The sequence below is a fragment of the Tupaia chinensis genome, unplaced genomic scaffold (genome assembly GCF_000334495.1).
Source record: "Tupaia chinensis unplaced genomic scaffold, TupChi_1.0 Scaffold144267_1, whole genome shotgun sequence".
Taxonomy (NCBI): domain Eukaryota; kingdom Metazoa; phylum Chordata; class Mammalia; order Scandentia; family Tupaiidae; genus Tupaia; species Tupaia belangeri.
This window is the reverse complement of record NW_006204125.1, coordinates 69,999-78,225: the sequence shown is the minus strand read 5'-3', so window position 1 is coordinate 78,225 and position 8,227 is coordinate 69,999. Positions and strand designations below refer to the sequence as shown.

At 38.7% G+C, this 8,227-nt stretch overlaps 1 pseudogene; it reads right to left on the bottom strand.

Moving 5' to 3' along the window:
- Positions 1–584: 584 nt before the first annotated feature.
- On the bottom strand, positions 585–1,367 carry LOC102479848 (olfactory receptor 7A10-like; annotated as a pseudogene).
- Positions 1,368–8,227: the final 6,860 nt, after the last annotated feature.

Here is an 8,227-nt window from a genome sequence, read left to right as displayed (position 1 = left end):
AAATGATTTGCTGAGAATGTATATGGTAATGTCTTTGTATGAAATGCTCTGTATTTTTTTGGACTATTTTTGCCATAAGACAAGTGCACTCATGAGAGAGAGTCATTGCAATGGAGATGGCCATGCTGCAATTCCTTCTCCTCCATTTTTATCCCAGACTGGACTCCTACACCTGCAGGCCCAGCATGATTTTTTAAGTCCTCATATCTAGGACTCAAACTGGTCAGCCATGTGAGAATCCAATGCCTTAACTATTATGCCACCTGCTGGTCACTGAGTTATATTATGGACCTTAGCCACCAAATTTAGTTATTTTATTCCCATAAGAAAATTATAGCATATGGATTTTAATAGAAGCAAGGAAAAAATATTCAGTATGTGTCATTTGAGAGAAAATTATTTTTAATAAATTCATGTTGCTCAATGAAAGTAATGGCAAAAAATTGTCTAAATATCAGAGTGGAAAATGAGGTATTTATGTTGTATAGAGAGGTTAAAATCAAAGACATGGGAGTTCTGAAGATAATTGAATGGAAATATTCTGGACAGATTTTTACCATTATTGCCTGATGCTTTGAGCCCTGCTAATAAGTGCACTTCTTCACTATAAGGACAGTTGATCCTTTGATAGTTTTCCTCCACAGGAAATTTCTCAGAGCTGTCTTTACATCTTTGTTCCTTAGACTGTAGATGAAGGAGTTCAGCATGGGAGCAACCACAGTGTACATCACAGAGGCTATTGCACTCGAATGTGAGTTGTGGGTAGTAGTAGTACTAAGATACACACCTATACTTATGCAATAAAATAAGGACACAACTGAGAGGTGAGAGGCACAGGTGGAAAATGCTTTATACTTACCCTGAGCTGAAGAGATTGTTCATATGGAGGAAACTATATTAGAGTAAGAGTAAAGGATCCCAGTGAAAGGACCACCAGCCAGCAGCACAGCTGCAAAATATAACACTATGTCATTAATAAAAGTGTCACAACAGGCAAGGTGGATCACCTGATTAATTTCACAGAAAAAGTGGGGAATTTCCACCTGTGTACAGAAGGACAATCTCAACACCATTAAACTGTGTAATAGTGAAATCAGGACACTAGTGATCCAGGACAACAAAACCAGCAACACACAGAGCTGGGGGTTCATAATGACCGTGTAGTGCAAGGGATGACAGATGACCACATACTGGTCATAGGCCATCACTGTCAGGAGGAAGTCATCCAACCCTGTAAAGAACATGAAAAAGAACATCTGGGTGATGCAGTCTGCATAGGTGATGACCTTGCTCTGTGACTGGATGTTCACCAGCATCTTTGGGACGGTGGTGGTGAAACAGATGTCCACAAAGGACAGGTTGGAGAGGAAGAAGTACATGAGAATGTGCAGGTGGGAGTCTGAGATGGTGGCCAGGATGATGAGCATGTTTCTAATCATAGTGATCAGGTACATGAAGAGGAAAACCCCAAATATGAGGGGCTGCAACATGTGAACATGTTCCTGTGAAAGTCCCAGAAATAGAAATTCTGAAATTCTTGTATCATTCTCTGTTTCCATGAGACAGAAGTGACTATCAGGAAAAAGAAATGAACATGACTGCTTTTTCACGTAAAATTGCTTATGGAATTAGCTCACAGAGTTCACAAAAATTACTTGTGGCCAGCAGATGGTGTAATGGTTATGTCGCAGGACTCCCACATAGTTGACTGTGGTTGGAGTTCCAGACTCAGTGGCTTAGAACTCATGCTGGATGTGTGTGGGTGTGTGCCCCAAATCTTGAGAGAAGGGATTATAAGAGATTGCTGTGTGGCCATCCTACTGGGAAGATGATTTCTCACTTTCTGTCTCACTATCACTCTCTGTCTCTGGTGAGCACACATTCTCTATAGCAAAAAACTCTCAAAAATTTTACTGACATAGTTGAAATGTTGCAATTTATATTTTCAGGTTAAGAAATTATTTTTTATATATTTTTCATTGCCAGGGTGCACATAATTGCTAGGGAGACTGTGAAACCAGAAGAGGTGGTAATCACCCCCAATGGGTCATGGTCATGCCACAATCTCTTCTCCTCTGCCTCTCTATTCTGCCATGATTTCCAGCATGCATACACACACACACACACACACACACACAGTGTTTTTCAAGCAGGCAGGACCAGAATTTGAACCATGGGCAACTATATGAGTTCTAGCTTCTTGAATCAATAGGCTACAGGGGTGAACCCATCATCTTTACTTTGTGTAAGCTGCTTCTTCCTTTTAGCGCACTCCACCCTTCCATGCTATGTCTGATTGAGAATTTCTATCCCATTCTCAACCTTTCTCCAAATTCTCACATGCATTTGAGTAATATAAACTGAAAGCCCACCAAATTCCATGTTCTACCAAGTAATTAATATAAGGTGATAATAAATTTAAATACTTAACACTTATTGGTGGATAGTACAAACTGATAAATAAATAATCAGTGACATCTCATATTTCAACAAGTGCTTTGAAGACAACAAAATTATATAGAAGTGAGAGAGTAGAGTACTATCAGCTGGCAGATAAGATGATATTTGAACAGAGATTTCAGGGAAGAGAGGAAAGGAGCTGCCAGGATATCTGGGAAGTAGACATCTTGCAGAGGAAATTAAAAAAAGAGGGAGAATAATGAAATGTGTCAGGAGATGTTGAGGAATGATGAGGCCTGATGATGCTGAAACTCAAAGACACTAAGAGTTCTTCAGTCATGTGCTATCCTAGCCCTTGATAAATGCAACCCTCTAAGAACATAGACACAGCAACCAGATTCCAGTTGGCAAGTTTCCCATGGGCATGTGAACTTGGAGCCACATTGTGGTATGACCACTTTGTGCTGTATATTTATAGAAACATTTAAAAGGAGAAAATAATGGAGAATACATAATCAAGTAAATAGAACAGATGCAAAACAACTGTATTCAATAAAATTAAATGAGAATATAAAACAAAGTATTTATTAAAATAATTTAATCACATCAATGTAGGTCCTACTATCAGTTTAAGTAGAAAAGACCTGCATATAAAAATAGTAAAATACATATTTTTATAGAAGAGATAGAAGAAAAAGTATCAAAGGTATCTACTGTTAAAATGTTGTACCGTATGAACAAACGGATTAAAATATGCTATGAAAACATACACTTAATTTTAGATGAACACTAAAGAATATGTTATACAAGAGGGTAGAACATGATCATAAAGCTAAACAAAGATTTAATCACAAAACACATGTGGTAGTAATGAGAAAAACAAATGTGAAATGAGATGATGAATGTTACAAAAATTATTACTACTAATGATTCAGAATATGTTAAGTTTAAAAAGCAATGAGGGTTCCCAGCAGGTAGTGTGGAGGTTAAGGCACTAGATCCCACATGGCCTACTAAAGGGTTCAAGTCTCAGACCTGATGGTTTGTAAATCATACAGGCACATTTGTGTCATGCACCAAATTCTGAGAAGACAGTGAAAGAAAGGAGATTGCAGCATGGTCATTACATGGAGTAATTTCTTACTCACTGTTTCTCTCCCTCTCTCTAACTCTCTTTGGCAAGCTCATATGCCTTAGAGCAAAACTAAAGAAAGAATAAAAGGAATGAGAGATGGGTATGCAATATGATTGACTAATAGATGTGCCCCCACAAAATTTAAAATTTATCACACAGTACCTATCATATTTATCTATCATTCATTTATCATAACTAAATAAAAAGTAGAAAACTTACTGCAAAACCCCCACAATTCCCAAAAATACTAAAACCAAAAGACACCCAATATGTAATAGAAAAGAACTTGCAGACAATTTCCAGTAAAGAAAAAGGCTAACAAACTCCAAAATGTTTTCAGTCTCAACAGTAATGAAATAATTGATGCATTAAATTCTTTAGTTTACCCAAGTGTCCTATCAAAATTTATTTTTTCTTGAGACTACCCAACTTGAGAGAAGATACAGTAAAATATGTCTCATTAACTGCTTTTGCAAGGTAATATTTGTGAGCCATCCATTGGTTTAATATTTGTGATGAATATAGAAACATGCCAAGGATGTGGTGAAAGAGAAACACTCCTACATTGTTGGTGGAAATGTAAACTGGTCCAATCACTGTGGAGAACAATATGGAGGTTCCTCAAAGATCTACAAATAGAACTACTATATGATCCAGCAATTCCACTCCAAGGTATCTACTGAGAGGACAGGAGAACACTCAGTCGGGAAAACGCTTGCACAACTATATTTATTGCAGCACTATTCACGATTCCTAAGACATAGAACCAACCCAACACCTGGGCACTTGATATCTCTGTGGGACAATGATCTGGGTAGAAAGAAATACTTTCCTGATCACTCTCTTTTCCCAAGAGATCAATTTAGAAATTAGGTGAACACTGTCATTAATATTCTTCCTTGAACTCATCTTCCTCCTGAGGTCTAACCTCCTTAGCACTTTTGCCCAATTCCAAGTTAAACCGTTTTCCAAAGTCTGAGGTACCTGACTAGGCCCCTTGGAATGGCAAAGCATTGAATTGTAGTAAGAACACAGTATTTCATATCTTTAGAAAGTTTCTGTTTTTTCCACATCAAGGAAGGGAACTATGTTATGCTATGAAACTTTAGACAGCTACCATAATCCTTAGCTTCAGGTACTTTTGATTAGACACATAGAAATTTCAAACTTGTTGGGAACAGGAAGTGGTGTAATGGTTATGTAACTGGACTCCCATATGGTCAATCATGGTTTGAGTCCTGGACCCGGTGGCTTAACACTCATGCCAAGTGTTTGTGCATGTGTACCCAAGGTCCCAAGAAGAGCAAAGAAGAGAAGGGATTGTGGCATGGCCATCCCTCCTGTGGGGTGATTTTTCACTTTATTCTGTCTCTCTGGCTTTCCAACAAGTGCATGCACCCAAGGGGGGAACAAAAGAAACTTCAAACTTGAAACACAAGTTAAGAGCTGTAATTTATAGGACCAACAGGTGCCATAATTGTTAAGTCACTAAACTCCCACATGTCCAACCACAGTTAAAGTCTCAGACTTGTTTGCTTGAAAATCATACCAGATGTGTGCATGTGTGTGTATGCATCTCCAGAATATGTCAAGAGAAGAATGGAGAAGAGATTATGGCATGTCCACTCCTCTTGGGGGTTTCTTTCTCACTTTACCTCTTTCTCTCTCCCCCCCCCTCTCTCTCTCTGGCGAGCACACATGCCTATGGCAAAAACTGTGCCTCCAGGGGACACTCAGTAATGTCTGGAGAAGTTTTTGGTTGTTATAACTGAGGAGGTGCCAATGGTACCTAGAAGGTTGAAGCCAAGATGGTGCTCAAAATCACAGTATAAACTGGACATCTACCACAGAGAATTATCTAGCACGAATGTCAATGGCGAGGTGGCAGATGTCTTCCAAAAAAGGTTGGATTTGTGAGAAATAGCTTTCCTTGGTCAGAGTATGTCAGGGCTGCAGGGCCACCACTCAAGCAGACAATTGTTCAGCTATGGTACTAAAGGACAAGTGTAGACTGCCATGAATGCATAGAAATCCTGGGGAATAGTATTTCACCGCATTTCATAGCTAGCCATGCAAGGGATTCTATTTGTTTCATAAAGCTCTTAAAGCAACCCAGGAGCCGACCACAGTGCATTGGTCTGGAAAATCTTAGAAGTCGTAGTAGTTAAGAAATATGGGTAAGGTCCAGCAAGTGACATTATGGTTACATCACTGGAATCCCATATAGTCAATCAGGGTTCAAGTTCCAGACCCAGTGGCTTAAAACTCATGCCAATGTGTGTGCATGCATCCCCAAAATTCCAAGAGGAGAATGGAGGAGAAGGGATTGAAACATGGCCATCTCCTGTGGAGTGATTTCTCCCTTTCTGTATCTCTGTCTCTCTCTATCTCTCTAGTGAGTGCATACATGCTATAGCAAAAATATCTGAAGAAGAAGAAGGAGGAGGAGGAGGAGAAATATGGATGGAACATAAACAGTATCTAATATAGATACAGAACAGATGGTTTGTACCCTTAGATTGTTGTTGGGTGCTTACCACCTTTGAATTTAGAGTTGTGGGATGACCACACTGGTGTGGTGTGAGTATATTGGTAATATTAGCATAGGATGAGCACATTCATGTGGGACGATCACACTTGTGTGAAATGAGCACACTGAGGTGGAATGAGCATATTGTAGTGAGATTGCAACACTGTGGTAGTATGAATATATTGGAGTGAGATGAGCACACTGATACAGAATGAGCACATTGGGGTATTGTGAGTACATTGGTGTGGGATGAGAAAATTTGTGTGGGATGAGCACCTTGGTGTAGAATGAGCATTTTTGGGTGATATGAGTATATTGAAGTGGGATGAGCACATTTGTGCAATATGAGCATGTTGGTGTAGGATGAGCACACTGGGGTGGTGTGAGTATATTGGTGTGGGATGAACACATTGGAGTGGTGTGAGTATATTGGTGTGATATGAATGCATTGGAGTGGTGTGAGTATATTGGTGCAGGATGAGCATGCTGGTGTGAGATGAATGAATTGGTGGGGTATCAACTCATTGGCATGGGATGAGCACATTGGCATAGGATGAGCATATTGGGATGGTATGAGTATTTTGGTGTGGGATGAGCACATTGGTATGGGATGAGTACAGTGGATTAAATGAGAACCTAATAGACAAGATGAACATATCAGATATCTGTTTACAAGTTAGAAAAGATGCGATCAGATAGACAAAATGAGGTTGGCACAGGTAGTCAAAAAGGTGACAGAGAAAATCAATTAGTGAATAGACCTTTTGGTACACAAAATAGAAAATTGAAATGTTTAATCAAAATATATGAAGCTATCCTTCATAAAAGGATATTTGCTAATTGCACATAAGTATTAAAAATGGAGCCTCAATGTTCATGCTATTGAATGTTCAGTTTCATTGCGTTTTTTTTTTCTTTTCTTTTTTTTTTTTTTGGAGAGAGAGATTTTTGCTATAGGGTATGTGCACTAACCAGGGAGATAGAGAGAAAGAAAATGAGAAATTACCCCCTAGGGGTAATTGTCCCCTAGGGGACACACCACAATCCTTTCTCCTCTATTCTTGTCTTGGGAGTTTGGGTGCATATACACACATGCCCAGCGCAAGTTTGAAGCCTCTGAGTCTGGGACTCAAACCACGGTTGACCCTGTGGGAGTCCAGTGCCTTAACCACTGTACCACCTGCTGGACCCTCTATTGCCTTTGATCACACATGTCCATGTACAGGGCTTTTGTAGCCATCACTGGAAGGATGCCATGTAGCAGAGAAGCCTTCTAAGAATCCTCTTCATGTCTCTGTTTCTTAGGCTATGAATGAAGGTATTCAACATAGGAGTGACCACAGTGTACAGGACTGAGGCAAATATCCCTGTCCTGGAGCCATGTGTCCATGTGGAGCTGAGATAAACACCTACACGGGTCCCAGAGAACAAGGAGACCATTGAGAGGTGAGATACACAGGTGGAAAATGCTTTATAGTCCCCTCCTTTTGTTGAGACAACAATTTGAGAACAAGAGAAAAGGATTCCAGCAAGAGGAAAAAAATCCCACGACACCCATCATGATATATAATACATTATTTTTTTTTTTACATACCGAACTGTATTTTATTCATGCTGCTAAAAATGTCAGACCTTAAAAATCAGGAAAAAATATAAAAAAGTAAAGCTCTAACTTTTAAATTGTATATTATATACCATCATGTTAATACACTGAATCTAAAGATTACAGAACATTGTTTTAATAATACATTGATAAACAGTCACTTAAATGGTATAGTTTTAACATAAGTAAAAAAGGAATTCCTACCAAATTTAATAACAAATAAATGTTTCAAAAATTGGCTTCCTAGGGCCTTAAAAGTTAATATATATTTAAAGAGTCTGCCAAAATGGAAGCTAGATCAATATTGAGTAGATAACAGAATCAATTACGACATTTGTACTTTTGGTTTTATTCAAAAGCTCTCTTGAATTAATCTCAGATAAGCTAATCAGAGCTCCCCCACAATATGACAGCCACCTAAGAATTTCATTTTAGTGTATGAACTGCTTAAAACTATATTAGCAACTTTCAGAATTAGGGAAAACACACCTTAAAATGGTAATATAGTGTCCTTCAGTTTAATGTTGAGAACTTTGCAAACGTGAAGAAAAAATCATTC